This window comes from Pongo abelii, chromosome 16 (genome assembly GCF_028885655.2).
Source record: "Pongo abelii isolate AG06213 chromosome 16, NHGRI_mPonAbe1-v2.0_pri, whole genome shotgun sequence".
NCBI classification, from domain to species: Eukaryota; Metazoa; Chordata; class Mammalia; order Primates; family Hominidae; genus Pongo; species Pongo abelii.
In genome coordinates, this window is record NC_072001.2 from 72,517,907 (window position 1) to 72,538,905 (window position 20,999).

Below are 20,999 nucleotides of genomic sequence, written 5' to 3' on the forward strand. Positions count from 1 at the left end.
GCCTCCTGGGTTCAAGCAATTCTCCTGCCTCAGTCTCCTAAGTAGCTGGGATTACAGGCGCACGCCACTAGGCCTGGCTAATTTTTGTATTTTTAGTAGAGACGGGGTTTCACCATGTTGGCCAGGCTGGTCTGGAACTCTTGACCTCAGGTGATCCGCCCGCCTCAGCCCCCAAAGTGCTGGGATTACAGGCGTGAGCCACTGCACCCAGCCCATAAGGGGTTTAGAATAGATTGAGTGCTCAGTAGTGGTATTTCAAATCAAACATCATCATCTCCATTTCACAAGGGAGGAAAGTGAGGCCCAGAGGGGCTTCAGGACTCAAAGCCTGGGTGAGCTGACCCTGGAGCCCAAACACCACACACACCAGAGGGAGTGGTTGGACACCATGCAGGCGGGGGCATCTGCCCAGGCTCCCTCACCCCATCTAAGCTCCCCTTTGGCTGTGGGGCCACTTACAAGACACGCCTTTTCCCATCTGGGCCCTGCGTCCTTCTCTGACCCCTAGTGCCCTCCAGTCTCTGCTGAGGGTCTGGGCCCATGCCGGTCCACCCCCCTACCCAGGTCCGTGCAGCCTTCTTCCCTCTGCCAGTTCACATCTCCCTGGCTGCTTGGGTGCCCTGACCATTTTCCCCTCACCTGTGAGGTGTGCTCTTTGGGTAATGATTACGTGAAATGGCTCACCTACAGCTTTATAGGTTTACAAGCCCCCTAGTCCCAGCAGGTGAAGCTCAGAGTTAATGATTGCTAGAAAAGCTTTCCACAAATGCAAATCATCTAGGGAGGTGTAGCAGCTCCCTGGACGGTCCCTCACTGGCTTGGCATTGAAATGCACCCAGGGTGCTATGTCTTGGCCTTCTCCGCGTGCCCACCCTCCTTTCCCCTTCTCCCCATGCTGTGCTCCCACCTCTTGCCTCTCCGAGCTCAGCACCATCAGGCTTCCCTACTTGCCGTCTGCCAGTCTGCCTCCCTGCCTTGTGCCTCTGCTGTCTCTGGGGACATCGTTCCCTTCTCTGCCAAAGCAAGTCCTCAGCCTCTTTGGTATCCACCTAAAGCACTGCCTCCACCAGGAGCCTGCCCTGACTGCACCAGCATCCTTGCTCAGGGTTTCTTCTCTGAACTTCTCTGAGCCACAAGTCAGATCTTTTCTGAGTGCTATCCCATATATCAGGCAATGTTTAGTTGCGAGGACTCAGCAGTGAGCAAGGCAGGAGCCCTGCCATCCAGAGGGGCATTGGTGTGCTCTGGGAGCACCCAGCCAGCCTGAGCTGCAGCAGGGGCTCAGAGGAGAAGAGGGGTGCACTGGAGGCTGATGAAGTGGGGCTCGGGCTGGGACAGATGGTGTGGTGGAATTGTCTAGGCAGGCAAGGAATGCATCTCGAAGCAGAGGGGGCAGCTTGTTTGAAGCACAAGGCAGGATTTGGTGTCAGACATTATGCAGCCATGTCATGTTTGAGACACCTGTTTAACACCCAGGTGGAGGCAGGTGATCCCTCAGAGATGTCTGTCTCCCTCTCTCCTGTTACCTGCTCATGGTCCACTGGGTATGTCTGTCTCCTCAGAAAGATGGGGTTCTCTTTGAGGGCAGCCAACATTTCTGACACTCTGCCCAGCTTGGACCCCAGCACTGAGCACGCACTCACTGCAGAGATGTGGGATTGAATTTAAACCCACCTCCATCATCCATTCTGCCTCCTTCTTCTTGGGGCACCTGCTTTTCACCTTGTCCTGCTAGTACAGTAGTCCCCCTTATCTGCAAGGGAGATAGTTCAAGACCCCAGTGGATGCCTGAAACCACAGATAGTACTAAACCTGGTATATATTATGTTTTTTCCTATATATACATACTTTTGGTAAAGAGTAAGTTACAAATTAGTAAGGATTAACAACCATAATAATAAAACAGAACAATTATTATAATGTATTATAATAAAAGTTATACGATGCCAGGTGCAGTGGTTCATGCCTGTAATCCCAGCACTTTGGGAGGCCGAGGCAGGTGGATCATCACCTAAGGTCGGGAGTTTGAGACCAGCCTGGCCAACATGGGGAAACCCTGTCTCTAATAAAAATACAAAAGTTAGCTAGGCGTGGTGGGGGGCGCCTTTAATCCCAGGTACCTGGGAGGCTGAGGCATGAGAAAAGCTTGAACCCAGGAGGCAGAGGTTGCAGTGAGCCGAGATCGTGCCACTGCACTCCAGCCTGGGCGACAGAGCGAGAATCCATTTCAAAAAATATATATATATATATGAATGTGGTCTCTCCCTCCCTCTCTCCCTCTCTCAAATTATCCTGTTGCACTGTATATACCTATGTTTGGACCACCGTTGACTGCAGGTGACTGAAACCCCAAAAACTGAAGCCATGGATAAGGGGGACTGCTCTATGGATCCCCAGCTCCTTGTACTTCTGCTTGCTTTTGGTTGTGTCTTGTCTCCCAAACGGACTCTAGGCCATGTGACCTGAACGAGCACAGCTCAGAGCAGTTGTTCCCTCCTTGGGCTGAGCATGGGAACCACTGGAGCTTGATAACAGGGTGATCCCCAGGCAGCACCCCAAGGGACCCTGATTCAGAAGGTTCGAGATAGGCCCACCTTGGCGGCTCTGGGTTCTGACAAGCCCCTAGGTTATTTGGAAACACAGCTGGGCTTGGGACTTGCTGCCAGAGAGGTTTCCAGGCTCCTGTCTCTACCCTAGCTTTAACCAGTCCTCACCTCTTCCCAGGGTTAGAACCTTAGACTTGATCTGGACATTTTTGGAGCAGGGAGCTCAGTGCCCATGGAGCAGCATGCGGGTGGGAGCAGTGCCTTGCCTCTGTGGATTGAGCTGAATGAAGCCTGTCTCCTAGAAGCTCTTGTCTGGGGGTCTTGGTTCTGCTCTCAGGGGTTGCATGGCCTCCTCCAGGTTCCCAGCCTGCTGCCCCTGGACATGTGAAGGCACTCACCCTCGCCCCAAGTCTTCTCTGGGTCTCCTTCCTTTCCTTCCTCTGTGGTCTGGACTGGCTTCCACAGGCTGGCAGCTTCATCTCAGACTTCAAGTTTCTGATCAGATTAGAAGCTTGAGAGCGGGGTGGAGATATGATCTCGCCTTCCCCAGCAGCCAGAGGCTTCCCTGTTGGGGTGAGGGGAACCCAACAGTCAGGGCCTGGAGTCACCTTCCATCAGCCTGGCAGGGGCTTCCCCCTTTCCCAGCCTTGGGGGAGGACCCCACCTGCTGCACCCACCCTGGAGGCCAACTAGCTGGGTAGCATAGAGCCAGAAAGAGCCCAGGCTGGCATTCGGCACCCTGGTGCTAGATCTACAGGGCTCAGCAGCAGACTGGCTCCAGGTGGGCTCTGCTCCTCTTACCTGGGACCAGCTTTACAGTCACTGAAGTGGGTCCCACTTCCCCTCCCCTGACCCTTGGTGAGCTGGATTTAAATGAGCTGGGGTTTGGCCTGGGCATTAGTATTTTTTTAACTTTCTGGGTGGTTCTGATGTCCATCCAGAGAGGTGCCTAGCATCCCCTTCCAGCTCTGACAATGCATGGAAATAGTTATTGCATGCTGGGGTAAGATCACCAGGGCCGATAATACGCATATCATATAATGCTGAAATCAGTATTTGTATTTTACAAAAAGATATTTAAAAAATGTAAAACAGGAAACCCAAATGTTTAATAATTTTAAATATAAAAATGCTTTAGAATACCAATAAAGTTTGACTTAGAAAAATACACACTCTCATTCTGGTCTATGTTAGCAGAAAAAATAAACAAAAATGAAATATTCAAAACATTAAAACCTATCCACCTCAAAAACTCAAAATTCAGTCATGGAAAGTTCAAGAAGGGATACTATTTGATCCCTTTTAGAGCAGAAATTTAAAATCAAAGGATGTTGGCAATATCATTATGTCACAAGTATTTTTTTTTCCCTGTGAAATTTTCCAGAAAAAGCTTTTCCTGACTCTACCCTAGTTGGGGAATAGTGAGAAGATATATTTGTGTGATATCTTCGAATATTTTCCGCTGACAAGACTTTTTGGCTTTTTTTCAGAGACTGCCGTCTTTTATTTATAAGGAGCCACGATTTTTGTTTCTAAAGCATTTCCGATTTGCCTTTAAGTCTTTGGTTTTATCTTGTTCAGATGGAGATTCTGATGCACACTTCCTGTATCAGTTTCAAAACTGTCATGTTGATATCCCACATGTTAGGAAAGTCTGTGAATAGAGTGATAATTATTCTTGCAACAGAGTTTTGCTTTGTCTATAGGCATGCAACATCTGAGTAGGGCTCAAAAGACATATTTCGTATTTCAGGGTTTTTTCTGACATTGTTATTCTCTCCTTTTCAAAGCATATACAAAGATTGAGAGATTAGTAGATTAACTTCCATGCCTGGCTCCAGCAATTATCAACTCATGGCCAATGTTTTTCATCTATACTGTTACCCAGTCCCCTGGATCCCCACCAGATTCTGTTACAGCCCATCTGAGACATCATATCATTTTATCTGCAATTACTTCAGTATACATCTCCAAAGGAAAAAGGCCCAATGAAACACATAACCACAGTGCTATTACTGTACCTTAAGAATTGATACTTCCTCATTATCATAAAAGAGCAAATGTTGACATTTTCCCAGTTGTCTCCTACGTTTTGTTTTACAATTAGTTTGTTTGAGATTTCCTATGTTTAAACTTTTGAAATAAATATCTTTGGACCAAACAGATATACAGTTTTGGCACTGAAGTGCAGTTTTCGTGAACACAGCGTGGCAACCACCAGGTAGAAGATGCCAGACAAGTGGGCCAGACCCTGCCTCTAGGGCTCAGAGTGCAGTGGATAGCAGAAGTAATTCAGTGGCTCAGCAAACATTCATTCATTGAACAGGAACACTGGACAGTGTTCCTGGGCTGGGCACCAGAGGCACAGCAATGACCAAGACAAGCTGGGTCTGTCTTGACCTGATGGAAACCAGGACACTGGAATCTAACTGAAGTTTGCAAATGAAATGATAGATACCCTTGTACTGGAACCCAGAAGTGAGTGGAAGCTAATTTTGCCCTAGAAAGCATTATAGAGCAAGTGACATATGCGTTTAGCCATAAGAAAAGAAAGAATTTTGTCAAGAAGACTGGTGGCTTATGCCTGTAATCCCAGCACTTTTGGAGGCCAAGGTGGAAGGGTCACTTGAGCCCAGGAGTTCAAGACCAGCCTGGGCAACATAGTGAGACCCCATTTCTAAAAAAAAAAAAAAAAAAAAAATTAAAAACTAGCCAGGGCCGGGTGCAGTGGCTCGTGTCTGTAATCCCAGCACTTTGGGAGGCTGAGACAGGCAGATCACCTGAGGTCAGGAGTTGGAGACCAGCCTTGCCATCCATGGCTAACATGGTGAAACCCTGTCTCTACTAAAAATACAAAAATCAGCTGGGCGCAGTAGCGGGCACCTGTAATCCCAGCTACTTAGGAGGATAAGACAGGAGAATTGCTTGAACCCAGGAGGCAGAGGTTGCAGTGAGCCGAGATCGCACCACTGCACTTCAGCCTGGATGACAGACGGAGACTCTGTCTCAAAAAAAACAAAAAAAAAAAAAAAAAAAAAAAAGCCTAGCCAGGCACTGTGTTGTGTGCCTGTGGTCCAAGCTACTCAGGAGGGAGGCTGTGGTGAGAGGATCATTTCAGCCTAGGAGGTCGAGGCTGCAGTGAGCTGTGTTTGTACCACTGCACTCCAGGCTGGGTGACAGAGTGAGACCCTGTCTCAAAAAAAAAAAAAAGAAGAAGAAAAGAAAGAGAAGAGGAGGGAGAAGAAGAAGAGGAAGAGGAAGAAGAAGAAGAGGAGGAAGAATTATTTCATCAAGAAGAGAAGATGGAGGAAGAGATGTCTCATCCAGTGCAAATAGCAAGCACAAAGAGCGCATGGGGGTGGTAAGTTCCTGGTGCACTAAGGACCAAGATGAGAGGTGGGCAGGCATATGGCAAGGCTGGTGGGAGGTGGGGCTGAGGGACTGTGGACGGCTTGAGGACATGCTAAGGAGTGGGGTTTTCCAGGACCCACTGCTGGGGACTGCACTATTTTCTTGTTTGAACATAAAGTATGGACCATGGGGCAGGAGAACAGAATTTTGCAGGAACAATGAAGAGGATTTGGATTTCCAAGCCCTTCCTGGAGCCCTCTGTCCACTAGGCCAAGAGTCTGCCTGGATCTCCATGAGTCTCCAGGGATAACACAGAGGCTGGCACACAGTGAGTGCTTGATACAGGTCTACTAACAGATGGCCTCTGCCATGCACCCAGTGAGAGTGCTCCCACCGGCCTCCACCTTCACCTATGGTGATGAGGGAGGGATCCCCCTCTTTATGCCTTCGGCTCAGGGAAATGGGGTGGCTTTTCCAAATGCATGAGCTGTTAGGCTTTAGGACTTGGTCCCCAGCTCCCCTGAATGTCCAGTGGTGCTCCTGGGCCAGTAGGCAGGATGGGGGCACATAGAATAAGGCTCACCTGTGACCTTCTCAGGTGGGTGTACAAGCAAATGCCAGCATTTGCAACCCTTGGGCTGGCTGACACAATTAATCCCTTTAAGACTGGCCAAGAGTTAGAGGACTCATTCATTTATTTTTTTCTAATAGCATTGGGTTAAAAGAAAGAAAGAAAAAGAAAAAAGAATATACATGCTCATTGTGTGCAAACCCTGTTGTTACAGAAAAGGAGAAAGAGTAAAGCAAATCCCTAGATTTGCTGATCTACCACTACCATCTAGAGAGAGCCACAATGAACAGCCTTCTAAATCTTCTTCTGTTCATAAATACAAAGCAGTTAAATGTAGCACCATTTTATATAGACAGTATTATGAGATTTAGGCTGTTCTATAACCTGCTTTTTTTCATTTAACAACTTGTCATGACACCGTTACCTGTCAGTTACCTGTACCATTTTTAATAACCTGTCAGTTATCTGTACCATTTTTAATAGCCCCACAGTACAGTTTTGCATGGATGTGGCTGTAAGTTACCCAGCCAGTTCTCTGTTGCCAGAAATGTGGATTGTTTTCCATTTTTCTCTGCAAGGTGCTAGGGAATATCATTCAATTTTTTCAGGTATGTAATAATCACCTAGCAGTAAATATTTAGAATAGCTGGGATAGCTAGGGCAAAAGAAAAAAAAAAAAGAAAAAAGAAAAAAGACTCAGCACACTCAGAGTCCTAAGCCAAGCTGGGAGGTCACCATGGCAACCCCCTGCCATCCTCACACAGGGAGTGCCCATTTGCCACGGCTCCAGCCAGGGAGGTGGGTCAGAGCTGGAGGAGAAACAGTCTGTTTTCAAGCAGTTTTATAAACCAAGGGCAGAAGGCACAGGAGAGAGCATTAATGCAGACCTGAGACAGCTTAAAAGGCAATGGTGATAATAGCTCTTTATTGAGTCCTTGTCATCTGGTAGATACCATGGGTTTCATCCTCACCAGAGCCTTTGAAATTTTATGATCCTCATTCAAGTGATTAGAAACTCAGAGACTAAGGAATCTGTCCAAGGGCACACAGTAAATGATGGAGCCAGGGTTTGAAATTAGTCTGCATTCACTCTTCGGCATTCTCCTTGCCACCACAATTGGGGTGGCCAGCCTCTGTCTCATCACCATCCCTGAGGCTCAGGTTCTCTTTTCCCAGTCCCACTAGAGCATTCATTCCCACCCCATTCATATGCAGCTCACACCAGTTCTTCATCTGGCCTCTGTTTTCTGGGCTCCACTCTGGCCTCCCGCCACTCCATACCCTGCATACTTCCGCACTGAACTACAGACAGGTCCTCGAAAGGCACGCCCTCTTCCTACGTCCATGGCCCTGTCTGCTATACCCTCAGCTCTCCCCCATAGCTGTGGCACTCCTGTTGACTCTTCAAGACTTATTCCAAGCTTCATTTCTTTTTTTTTTTTTTTTCTGAGGTAGAGTCTTTCTCTGTTGCCCAGGCTGGAGTGCAGTGGGGCAATCTCGGCACATTGCAATCTCTGCCTCCCAGGCTCAAGTGATTCTCCTGCTTCAGCCTCCCAAGTAGCTGGGACTGCAGGTGCCCGCCACCATGCCCAGCTAATTTTTGTATTTTTAGTAGAGACAGGGTTTTGCCATGTTGGCCAGGCTCGTCTTGAACTCCTGACCTCAGGTGATCCATCCAGCTCAGCCTCCCAGTGTGCTGGGCTTACAGGCGTGAGACACCGCGCCTGGCCCCAAGCTTCATTTCTTCAAGAAGTCTCCCCTGACTCCCTAGCATAATGCCCTCCTCTGTGTTCCCCTAGAGGCATAACCACTATTTTTTAAGCACTGTCTATCCCCAGGCAGCTGCATCGCCCTTATAGGTCAGGCGGCCACAGCACCCTGAAATGTTTGTTTCTCTTGCAGAGGGAACGAGCACCCACCTGGGCCTGCAGCCAGGTGCACAGTGAGTCTGCAATAACCACTGCTTTGCTATTAGATGTGCCGTGTGGCAATTGTTAGTGCAGATCTACATTAGAATGTGAGCTCTTAAGGGATAGAACTGTTGTGTCTGCTTCTTCAACCCCATATCTTTCCTACGATAGCTTTGGACATATAGTAGGTATTCAGGAAATGTGTGCTGAATGAATGAATGAATGAATGATCAAGCATATTCCTGCCCACTCTCCATTTCTGCTACCAGCCCCAGGGCAGGTGCAAACTCGGAACTACATTAACCCAAGCAGCCTACCAAGTTCACTGCCTCTCACCTGGCTGGTTCCTGACCACTCCCCAAACACCTGACCCCGCCTGTCTCCTTAAGCCTCATCTACCTCTCCACCCACCGCAGTTTCTACTCACAGCCATCTGCCCGGGAAACTACGGTTCTGGGTGAACGCTTATCATCACCTCTACCACATCATCCCATGAACCTGGCTTTTTCTTATCCCTTGGGCTCCCCTGTCTGTGTTCCTCTCCTTGGTAGGACCTCAGGTATTCCCTGGAGCTTTGAAAGTCACTTTTCTCTCCCTCTGAAATGTATCTGTAGCCTCAACTTCTCCTCCAAGATGCAGTCACATTTTTTTTTAACTGCAAATACGTGCAAATCAAACTCAACTTGTCTGAAAACTGTCCTGGTTTTCCTCACTTTCTTCATCATTTCCCATTGATGTCATCGTTTTCCAGTGCCTGGGAAATGGTGCTCCAAAGATGCCAGCCAAATTTGCCTGTTTCTCTGTGATCAGACACCTGACTTTTATCACCAGGGCCCCAAACTCTCCAAAGCTCCCAGCCAAGCCTGGCAGGAGTAGTGAGGCCTCAGCAAACCCAAGGGTGAGTACCCATGTGAAGAAGCTGTGTTTCCTGGGCTGCAGCCTGTTCTTTCCATGTGCAAATTCAGCCCAGGACTGTAGATCTTCAGATTTATCAAAAGAAACTGGGAGTGGGGTTTTTATGTTGACAGCTCTTGGTTTTTTTTTTTTGTTTTTTTTTTTTTGAGATAGACTCTCACTCTGTTGCACAGTCTGGAATGCAATGGCATAATCTTGGCTCACTGCAACCTCTGCCTCCCAGATTCAAGCAACTCTCCCTGCCTCAGACTCCTGATTAGCTGAGATTACAGGTGCCCGCCACTACATCTGTCTAATTTTTGTATTTTTAGTAGAGACGGGGTTTTGCCATGTTGGCCAGGCTGGTCTCAAACTCCTGACCTGAGGTGATCTGCCTGCCTCGGCCTCCCAAAGTGCTGGGATTACAGGCGTGAGCCACAGCACCTGGCCTTTTGTTTTCTTCATAGACTTTATGTTTTAGAGCAGATGCAGGTTTATAGAAAAATTGTGCAGAAGGTAGTTTCCATTCCCTCCCTCCCCACCCCCCTGTTATTAACATCTTGCATTAGTGTGTATGATGAACCAACAAGGATGCATTGTTATTAACTATTGTCCCTCCTTTACATTAGGGCTCATGCTTTATGTTGTGCATTCTATGGGCTTTGACAAATGCTTAATGTCATGTTTCCACCATTACAGTATCATGCTGGGTTTTTTTTTTAGACAAGGTGTCGCTCTGTTGCCTGGGCTTGAGTGCAACAGTAACGTGGCTCACTGCAACCTCCACCTCAGGCTCATGTGATTCTCCTGCCTCAGCCTCCCTAGTAGCTGGGGGTACAGGCATGCGCCACCACACTTGGCTAATTTCTTTATTATTATTATTATTTTTCTAGAGATGGAGTCTCACTATGTTGCTCAGGCTGGTCTTGAACTCCTGGACTCAAGTGATCTTCCCGCCTCAGCCTCCCAAAGTGCTTACAGGTGTAAGCACTGAGCCCACCACATGTGGATTTTTTTTAAACACTTTAGGCATCAGAAGTCTCTGCTTTCTACGCTCTTTCATCCTAGTGTGCCCCTCCTTCTCATTGTATCTACCCCACAGTATTCAGCTCTTTCCCCCTCTCTCCACTCCTTAGAGCTTCCTGTCCCTACACATGGTCAGCCTTTCATTTGTGTCCAATGAAAGTTTCTACCAAACTCTAAGCTCCTGGAGGCATTTGGAGGTTTAATTTAGAAGTCTCAGTCTCCCCAGTGCCTAGGGTGCTTTTGAGATTCACTAACATTCACCTGCAGGCATATTGAACAAATGCCTGCAGGTGTGTTGGCTCTGAGGCTTCCAGGAAGATGCTTCAGGTCCTGTTGACAACAGAGAAAGTGAGAGCATGTGGCAAGGGATGAAGACTTGGGCACATCTCCAGTGGCAGTGGCTGCAGGGAGGAGAGAGGAGGTTTTCCAGCAAGAACAGTTTTAGAGAGAGGAGAGGTGAGGACAAACAGCTTTGAGTGGGAGGATGCTTGAATCCTTGGGAGCTGCCCCATAGAATGCCCAAGTTGGGATCTCAGACTCCCAGGGCCCTCACCTCCCAGAGTCAAGCGATTCTCCAGCCTCAGCCTCCTGAGTAGTTGGGATTACAGGCTCCTGCCACCACACCCGGCTAATTTTTTCGTATTTTTAGTAGAGACGGTGTTTCACTATGTTGGCCAGGCTGATCTCAAATTCCTGACCTCAGATGATCTGCCAGCCTCAGCTTCCCAAAGTGCTGGGATTACAGGTGTGAGCCACTGCGCCCAGCCAAGTCTCTTCTATAATGAAAATAGATCCAGGCTACCAAATGACAACACTTGAAAGAATCAGAGAATGATATAAATCAAGCAGATAATAACAATGACTTTTGATTGAGCTGTTTGCTGCCAGCCACGCTCTATGCAAAGAACCTTATGTACATTATTTCATTTAATCTTCATGCAGTTTATAAGCTAAGGACAGAGAGGCTGAGAAAGCCAAGACCAAGGCTGAGAAAGTTAAGCAACATGTTCAAGGGCACCACTTAGTGAATAGAGAAGCCAGGTCTGAAACTCAGATCAGTGTGACCCTGAAGTCTGGTCTCAGCCACTTCCCTACAGCTAGAGGGTTCAGGGACGGAGGAGAGCAGCAGGAGAGGAGTCGCTGGAGCCAGTGTCCCTCCTGGAGGAGGCCGACTGTGGGCTGGGCCTGAAAGGCTGCCAGGGAAGTGGCCAGCTAGAGGGTATTCGAGGCTTGGGGGCAGGCCTGAAGCCTGGCCAGCCTGGAAAGACTCCCAAGGACTTGCACGGGATGGGGGTGGGGGTGGCCATTATCCCAGCCTGTGCTTACCCTGAGTGGCCCACAGTGACATGGATGGCAACCCCTCCTTAGGGCCCTGCCAGGTTCCCATTGCCTTTCCCTCTTGTCACCCATCCCCCTGGGTCTGCAGATGAGATCCAGGCCCATTGCCTCTGGTGTGGGCTGGTTGCCTTCAGTGCGGAATTTACCCAAGTCAGAGGGCAAGGCCAGTGCAGCCTGCAGAGCCGCTTCTCCCTGGATCACACCTGCTGAGGGAATGCCTCTCCCAGCCACCAGACCAGTTTCCAGTTTCCAGGGTGGGGCAGCCAGGCAGAAACAGGTTTCTGTGAAGTGACACTCCCTTCATTCACTGACTGGTAGCATGACTCTGTCCCACCACTTGGAGCCATGCCAACAAATCCTGCCCTGGATTGGGGATTCCGTCTGGATGCCAGGTTACCCTGGGAATGTGGCTTCGCCCTTGTTCACCAGGCACTGCAGGGGGCTGGTGGTTCTGAACCTTTCCTGGCTGATAGATACCACTGAAACTGTTGAAACTTTGTTGAAAGCCATGGCCCCTGTCCCCAATGACACACACACACATATACACTCACCCACACATAATTTAACCTATAATTTGATAAACTCCCTGAGGCCCATCCATGGATTTTCATGGACCTCAGGTTAAAAACCCCCATCCTTGAATATAGAGAGTAGATTGGTGGTTATCAGAGGCTGGGAAGGAGGTGGGGGATGAAGGGGAGAAAAAAAAGAATATAAATATTTACAATCACTGAACTAGATGGTAAATTATATATGTATATTTTACCTAAATTTCTTTTTTCTTTTTTTATTATCCTTTTTTTAATTTTTTTATATTATTATTATTATTATTATTATTATTATACTTTAGGTTTTATGGTACATGTGCGCAATGTGCAGGTAAGTTACATATGTATACATGTGCCATGCTGGTACGCTGCACCCACTAACTCGTCATCTAGCATTAGGTATATCTCCCAATGCTATCCCTCCCCCCACCCACAACAGTCCCCGAAGTGTGATGTTCCCCTTCCTGTGTCCATGTGTTCTCATTGTTCAATTCCCTCCTATGAATGTCCAACAATGATAGACTGGATTAAATTTCTTTTTTCTTTCTTTCTTTTTTTTTTTGGAGAAAGAGCCTTGCTCTGTCACCTCGTTCTGTCTGATTGTTACTAGTGCAGTTGTGCAATCTCGGCTCACTGCAACCGCTGCCTCCCAGGTTCAAGCAATTCTTGTGTCTCAGTCTCCTGAGTAGCTGGGACTACAGGTGTGTGCCACCACACCCGGCTAGTATTTTGTATTTTAGTAGAGACAGGGTTTCATCATGTTGTCCAGGCTGGTCTTGAACTCCTGAGCTCAGGCAATCTGCCTGCCTCGGCCTCCCAAGGTGCTAGGATTATAGGAATGAGCCACTGCAAACAGCCTCAATTTTTGGTTTTTAAATCATCCTAAAAATTTTTGCCGCTGATGGCTCACTCTCCTGAATGTGTTCTTTGTAGTAATAGTAGCCACAATAGTAGCCGTAGTGGTAAATACCACTGGCATTGATTCAGTGTTTTGTAGTTAATAAAGTTTGTTCACATCTATTATTATTTCATTTTAGCTCCCCCATAGCCCTGGCCAGGTAGGTATTAATATTTTTATTTCACAGATGACAAAAATGAAAGTCATTTGGAACAAGCCCAGCCAAATTCATATCTAGGAGATGGTAGAGAGAAGACCTGACCTTGGTGACCCAAAATCCCAAGCTCTATGTGCCTCTCCCCATCTTCATAGAACATTCTCCAAGCTTAGGCAGTCCAGGGTACTTGTTACAATACACCAGGGAATGTTAGTGAAACCACCTTTGCAAAACTATGGCTGAGACAGTGAAAGAGATCTAGCTTAACTGACTGCATCTTGTTTCTAATCCCAAGCTGTCTTTTTTCATTCCTGGGCATAGGCTGAACTTACTCTGGGAGAAACTTTGTTTGAGTTTATAGTTTAAAGAAAAATGTTAACAGCTCTTTCCCAAAGGAGACCTCCTTCTTGCCTGGGAACTAGATTAACATTAGCCACAGGATTAGAAATTATGGTTTAGGAGTCATGCAGTTGGAGGCCACAAGATTCTGACCCTCCCTAGACTGCTCTTAAGATCAGTGCTTGGATATTTTGTAGACCCTGCACTGGATGGATCAGCAGGCACCACCCAGATCAATGAACTGGCTCCTCTGATCTTGTGGCCCCCTCCCGGGAACTGAGTCAGTGCAAGAAGACAGCTTCGACTCCCTTTGATTTCATCCCTGACCAGCACTCCTGGCTCATTGGTTACCTACCCCCCAACCACCAACCAAGTTATCCTTAAAATCTCTGCTCCAGGAATGCTTGGGGAGACTTATTTGAGTAATGATAAAACTCCAGTCTCCCACACAGCAGGCTCTGCAGGAATTACTCTTTCTCTATTGCAATGCCCCTGTCTTGATGAATCGGCTTTGTCTAGGCAGCAGGCAATGTGAACCCCTTGGGCACTTATAAATTTGGTGGCTCATCCAGGATTGCCCTTGTGGCTACCTGCCCATGGTTCAGTGGCCCCACACCAGTGATGGATCCAGAAGCCAGCCCAAGCAGCCACCTAGTTCTCTTGGACTGGGGGCTGACTCAGGGACTCTCTGTACTGGTGGGGCACTGCCAACCCAGTGTACATGGATCTAATTGCAATGGAGAAATAGTCCTGGGGTGACGTTCCTTAACTGTAGCCCTATCACAGGGTGTCTGTATAGCCTATGATGAGGTGTCTATCTGTAGCCCCATTGTGGGGTGTCTGGATTGGTGAGTATCCTAGGTGCTGCCAATGCCTCCTTCCTTCTCCCCACTGGTTCTGTAGCCCTATGGTGTGGTATCTGTAGCTCCACCATGGGGTGTCTTGTGTCTGTAGCCCCATTGCAGGGTGTCTGTTCAGCTCCTGCAGGGTCTCAGTTGGCTCTTTCTAACTAGTAAGAAGAGTCTTGGTTTGAGAGACTTATCCTCAGTCAGGAAGATTTTGAGGCGGTTTCTCAGATGGAGAATAGGAGGATAGTTTGGAAGGGATACTCTTGGAGTTCTTGGTTAGGGATCTGATTTGAAAGGCCTTCTGTCTATCTCGTCTTTGTGTGTGTTTGTGTATGTGGAAGGGATCTCAGGAGGGGTTGCTAATGGAAGTCCAGCAGGTCTAACTCAGAGATCCCTCCTTATTTGCCTGGTTACATTTGGTAAGCCCTAAAGAAAGCTCAACAGGCCTGTCTCTCGGGGTGACTATCTGGTCTTCGCCTTGCCCAGAGACTCCATTGTGAATTACCATTTGGAGGTCGTCCCTCCCCTCCCCACCTGGAGTGGATCAGAAACAGGGAGCAATGGGAAAAAGTTTGAGCTTCACCGGACTTATATTGGGTGCTGAATGAGGTGACTAATATCTGTTCTGTTGTGTGTATTTTGCTGGGATGAAAAATGTTAATTTGGTTCCCCATGCGACCTGTTGGTTACCATCTTGCAAATTGAGAATCTTGCCTATGGTTCCATAAAACAGTAAAGCGGCTTATTTTTTCTCTTGTAAGTGGCTTGAAACCCACAGCTATAGCACAAGCGAGCAGGGTCATCAGAAGCCACTCCTTCTTCTGGAAGCTGCAGAGAAAGGGAATCCAGAAACCGGGTATGCCAGCAAAAAGGGTGAGAAATTCTTACCAGCCAAGTTTCTGGTCTCTCTTTCTCTGTCTGGGTAAAACAGTAAACTATTGGTCTCCTCTGCAAGGGTTTGATTAATAGAAAAAAGGATTTGTGAGACTAGTCTTAGGTGGTAGCAAATCTGCTGTACTTTGTGCTAAGCATTTGTCTTTCTGTGTTCTGTAATGGAGAGAGGGGTATCACAGGATAGAATGTGGGTTTAGGACCCCTATAAGCCCGCTTTTCAAGCCAGCTTGGCAGGCTCGTCAGTTACAAACTTTGCTACAGGTCCCTGAAACCAATACTGGATGAAATTTCTCTGTCTTGCTTTGTGTCCTTAAGAGCTTAACCTTTTGACCATGTGGGGATACTTTTTCTTGGTTTCTGCCATCCAGAGGACAGGAATTTTGGGGTTCATGTCATAGTCCTAAAAATTTTTTCTTGAGCTGTTAAAAGCCTGTGCAAGCTTGAAATGGGCTTCTCTAGGCTCCTTCTGGGGAGAGCAATAGAAACTGCTCAATGCTGTAACTCAGTAGCTGAGGCTTTGCCTTTTGACAATGGCGGCCTGGGCTTTAGTCTTCGCTTCCAGAATGATTCCTTTCTGGGTTTTATTTATGAAACTTTGCCATTTATCGAGGTTCCCCACCCCCCACCCCGGCCAACCCATGGATAGCTTCTGATTTCCTGTCTTGAATTTTCCTTTCTCTAAACTACCCTGGGGGAGAGTCTAAATCTTGTGGAAAAAAAAAAAAAAAAAAAGAAACTGCTTACCATCTCCTTGAGACATGTATGTGTCCATGGTTAAGTTATAACCTTAGCTAAAACTTGTTAATTTCATGTGGGAAGTTAACTGTGGTAGAATTTAAAAGCCAAATATATTGGTTGCTTAGTGTGGCTAAAGTCGGGTAATAAAAAATTTAAAAGGATATTTTTTAAAGAGCTCTATGGTTAAAAGTCAGCTTAATTAAAAGTGGATAAACAAGCAATAGGTATATTTAAAAGGCCTTTATGTTTTTCTCTTTTTGGATCTTGTTTTTTTCCTGGAAAAAAGTTTTTTCTTCTCAGTTGACTGAATTATTTTTTTCCTTTTTTTTTTTTTTTTTGGTCTTGCCAATCTTAATACACACGTGGGAGGCCCTAAGATAACTTCTGGTAGGCTGGGACTCCTTGGGAAAAACAGAGGAGGCACCATGGACCCCATTTTGGAAAAAGCTCTGTTTTCCTCATGGAGCCCCAGGAATTAAAAGCGGATAGATCCCTCTCAAAATCAAAGGCTCTGTTCTGTTTTGCATCGTGTTATCCGATGGTTTTGAGTTTTGGTGGTATCATCAATTACTTCACATTATGATAACTAGGTAGGAAATATACTTTAGGGGGTGGCTAATAGTAGTTATGGAGGGATACTTGACTCTGCACACCTGGATCAGAGACGCATGCTCTCAGCCACGTGGAAGATAAGGAGACTTCCCGCCCCCCACTGGGAGATGAGACTCCCGTGAGAGATGGGCCGATTACAAAATGGGCTGATTGGCTTTGGGTTGCCTTGAATGGAATGCAGGGTAGAAGCACTGCACTGTCCTCTCCCACAGTATTTCCCTCCTGCTGGGGATCCAGGATCCAGTATAAAATGGCACCCTTAATTTTGGGGATCTGTCTTTGCCTTCAGCTGCTTCTTTGTTATTTATTTGGCCCTAGAAATGCATGCTTTCCCGGCCCTGTTCCTCCAAGGCCTCCACCCTGAAGCCAATCATCCAATTAAGAAACTGGCAAATGAAAAATCTTACAAGCGCTGAATCTTCTGTCTGTCTGTATTCATATGTGCTGTGTGTGTGTGTGTGTGTGTGTGTGTGAGATGTTTGTATAAAAGAGCTCTGATCAATTGGCTTAGAAATATAAGCATTTAAATCAACTATTTTATCAGAAAAATACAAACTGTAATGCCTTTTTGTTCACATGACTTTAGTAGTCTTTTGGAAATAAAGACGGTTTTTTTGTTTTTTCTTTGAGACAGAGTCTCGCTCTCTCACCAGGCTGGAGGGCAGTGGCGCAGTCTCGGCTCACTGCAACCTCCGCCTCCCAGGTTCAAGTGATTCTCCTGCCTCAGCCTCCCAAGTTGCTGGGACTACAGGTGCCCGCCACCACGCCTGGCTAATTTTTTTGAATTTTTGGTAGAGACGGGGTTTCACCGTGTTAGCCAGGATGGTCTCGAGCTCTTGACCTCGTGATCCACCCACCTCGGCCTTCCAAAGTGCTGGGATTACAGGCATGAGCCACTGCACCCGACCTGGGAAATAAAGACAGTTTTAAAGATATTGGTAAAATAAAATGTCTTGAAAATGTAGACATTTGGTCTAAATTAAGGTCAGGTATCAGATTTGCTAAATGCTTTAAGGTCAAACTGTTTCTTTGACTTTTGAAAATTGTTTAATTTCCCTACTTTGGAGCATTAGATGATAGGTAAGGCCTGGGGACATATGGGGAGCCATGCCTGCCAGCTATGCTAAGAGTCAGACCTTATCTTCATTTCTGATTGATGTCCTAGGCTCCACCCCAGTACATAATTAAAATCGCTTACTTACCAGGTTTTTCACTAAAAATAAAAGTTGCTAAGATTTAACACTGTAACAGGTAGTTGAGACCACTGGAGAAACAGTTTTACATACAAGGTGTGTAGGGAATGTGTTTTTGGTAAAAGATGATCAGGAGGCATGGGAATATGGCTTTTGTTAAAGGGAATGTAATTTTGTCTAGTTCAGAGGGTTTTAAAGATTGTCTTAACCTAAAAGAGTAATGGAACAAAACTGAAGGTTTAAGCAAAGGGAAAGGAGTTTGTAAAGGGTTGATCTTGTAAAAAATTCTGTGGGTATAAACAAGTTGGCTAAGATTTAAAAGAAATTGGCTGGGTGCGGTGGCTCATGCCTGTAATCCCAGCATTTTGGGAGGCTGAGGAGTGCGGATCCCTTGAGGTCAGGAATTCAAGACCAGCCTGGCCAACATGGTGAAACCCCAACTCTACTGAAAAAATACAAAAATTAGCCAGGCGTGTGGCAGGTGCCTGTAATCCCAGCTACTCAGGAGGCTGAGGCAGGAGAATCGCTTGAACCCGGGAGGTGGAGGTTGTAGTGAGCCGAGATTGTGCTCAAGCATGGGCAACAGAGTGAGACCATGTCTCAAAAAAAAAAAAAAAAAAAAAAGATTTAAAAGAAATTTTAGCTTTTTTTTTTTTTTGAAATGGAGTTTTGCTCTTGTTGCCCAGGCTGGAGTGCAATGGCATGATCTCGGCTCACCACAACCTCTGCCTCCTGGGTTGAAGTGATTCTCCTGCCTCAGCTGCCCGAGTAGCTGGGATTACAGGCATGCACCACCACACTTGGCTAATTTTGTTTTTGTAGTAGAGAAGGGGTTTCTCCATGTTGGTCAGGCTGGTCTCGAACTCCCCACCTCAGGTGATCCACCTGCCTTGGCCTCCCAAAGTGCTAGGATTACAGGTGTGAGCCACCGCATCCAGTTTTTTTTGAGACAGAGTCTCACTCTGTCGCCCAGGCTGGTGTGCAGTGGCACGATCTCGGCTCACTGCAACCTCTGCCTCCCAGGTTCAAGCCATTCTCCTTACCTCAGCCTCCTGAGTAGCTGGGATTACAGATGCATGCCACCCTTAGGTTAAAACATTAAAATCATACTGATGTGGGGCCAGAATCTGGGCCTGTGTGTCTGAATAACAGGGTTTTCTTAGAAAACTAATCTGCTGTTGGATGGAAAATTGTAAAGAGTTCTAAAAAGTTTATAAAAATCTTACCTTATGGTCAGACTAATTACAACTGGATAGAGATATAAAATTTTATTTAAAAAACCAGCTTTAACATTAAAGATGCACTAATGCAAGCCTGAAATTTGGTTTTCTCTTTTGAAGATGATTTTCATGTAATGTTAAAAGATAATGAAAGTGGTTTTGTTTTCTCCTTTGGGTAAATGGTAGGAAAAAAAGGAGGAGAGAGAAAAGAGACAGATTCAGGTGGCTTCATGCTATCTTCATTGAGCCTTGTTTGGAAAACTAAGTCTCCTCTATCAGAGTAAAGGCTTTCTTTTTTAGAAAAATTTTTTGGAGTTATCGTTTTGGCTAAATGAATGACTTATGGTGACCTGGGATTCTATTTTGTGATATCCAGTGTTTTAAACCTTTGATATTTGACAAACTTTCCAAAATCAAATTATAAATTATGTCTCTTTCTAACCTAATATTTTAGATATTAGGTCCTCTAAAGTCCAAAAATGACATTTGGCTTATTTGACATAAAAATCATACAGGAAGCATTGTCAAGTATGAAATGGTGTTTGGCTTTCTTTGGGCTATATTTGTGTAAATGTATTATTGGCATATGTTCCAAAATTATGTAAAACTCCTAAAATTCTAATATGACTTTGTATATGTTATCAGTAATAATTATAATTATGTTAAATGGCTGTGTGCCACAGAGGTAACAAATTTCTTTGTCGATCGTGTCTTTAACTGTGGCTACCCTAAAATGTTTTTGTCATCCACAGACAATCGTTGTTTCATTTTGGTCCTCCTAAAAGTTGGTTTTATAATCAGCTGTAAAATTTAACAGGTGCTCTTAAATGCAGATTTCTGCTTAATAACTCTGGAGATTGTGACATTAGAATAGACGGAAAACTTTCAAAAGAAAGAGAGAATGATGTTTGGTTTTCTTTGGACTGTATTTGTATAAATATGTGTTCCAAAAATTATGGGAAACTTCTATAATTCTGATATGATTTAGTGTACATTATTAATAATTATAATTGTTATGTAAAATTGTTATATGCCACAGAAGTGGAAGAACCAAAATTCCTAGTCAATTGTAGCTTTAATTGTGGCTATAGAATTTTGTCATCCACAGACATTTTGTCTTCCTTTGGTCCTTTTCAAAAGGCAATTTATAATCAGATATAAGACTCTGAGTGCAGGTCTCAGATAACTTTAAAAATTGTACTATTGGAGTAGAGGAAAAAAGGAAACTTCTAGGACTCTCATGGAGAGCTGGTGTGTTAAACATTGCTAATCCTTTTGTTTTCAGAGTAAAGATTACTTATTTCTTTAGAGCTATTTGCAAGTTTTAACAAGTGAGTAAAATATACTCCTGTGGAAAATTTTGGAGCATATTTGTTTCTCTCTACCTGATTGCTCTAGAATTTGGAAACCATTTGTGAGTATTCTCAATTTATAGCAGTATAGTTAATTGCCTAAGTGCAATAAGAATCTGTTTTCTTTTGTCACAGGACACCATTGGAGAAACTGGTCATTTTACCAAAGATTTGAGTGGAATGGCATGCTTCCTTTAAAGAATTAAAGTTGACTTATAGAGCCAATTAAAGCCCTTTGGGGAATCTGGCCTCATACCTTGTCTACAGAGTTCCTGTACAAGGTTCCTGACCTGTGGTAAGTAAAGAATGTCACTTTCTAACAGGTCCAGGAACCCCAAGTTATCTTGGGACCTCAAGAGGACAGGACTTTGCTCAACTCATAGGTATTTGAGGGTACAAACCCATGGCTGGGTTCAGCTTTTAAAAAATTTAATCTGAGATTCTTCATGGAACAGAGTTCTATCAAAGCCAACTTAAAAAGCCTAAGTGAAAAATAATTATTCTTGCTGTACTTTATGCAAATAATCAGGCCAAGTAGAGTAAGACTAAAATTTATTTTGTAAA

At 45.6% G+C, this 20,999-nt stretch overlaps 1 protein-coding gene and 1 non-coding gene across 2 annotated transcripts in view; one reads left to right on the plus strand and one right to left on the minus strand.

The window, feature by feature from the left end:
• The window catches only part of PAQR5 (progestin and adipoQ receptor family member 5), a 110,660-nt gene that overhangs the window by 17,279 nt on the left and 72,382 nt on the right, over positions 1–20,999 (plus strand).
• LOC112129275 (small nucleolar RNA SNORA77) lies at positions 8,293–8,420 on the minus strand. The gene has a single exon (XR_002911682.1). It is a non-coding gene; the product is annotated as a small nucleolar RNA SNORA77 (small nucleolar RNA).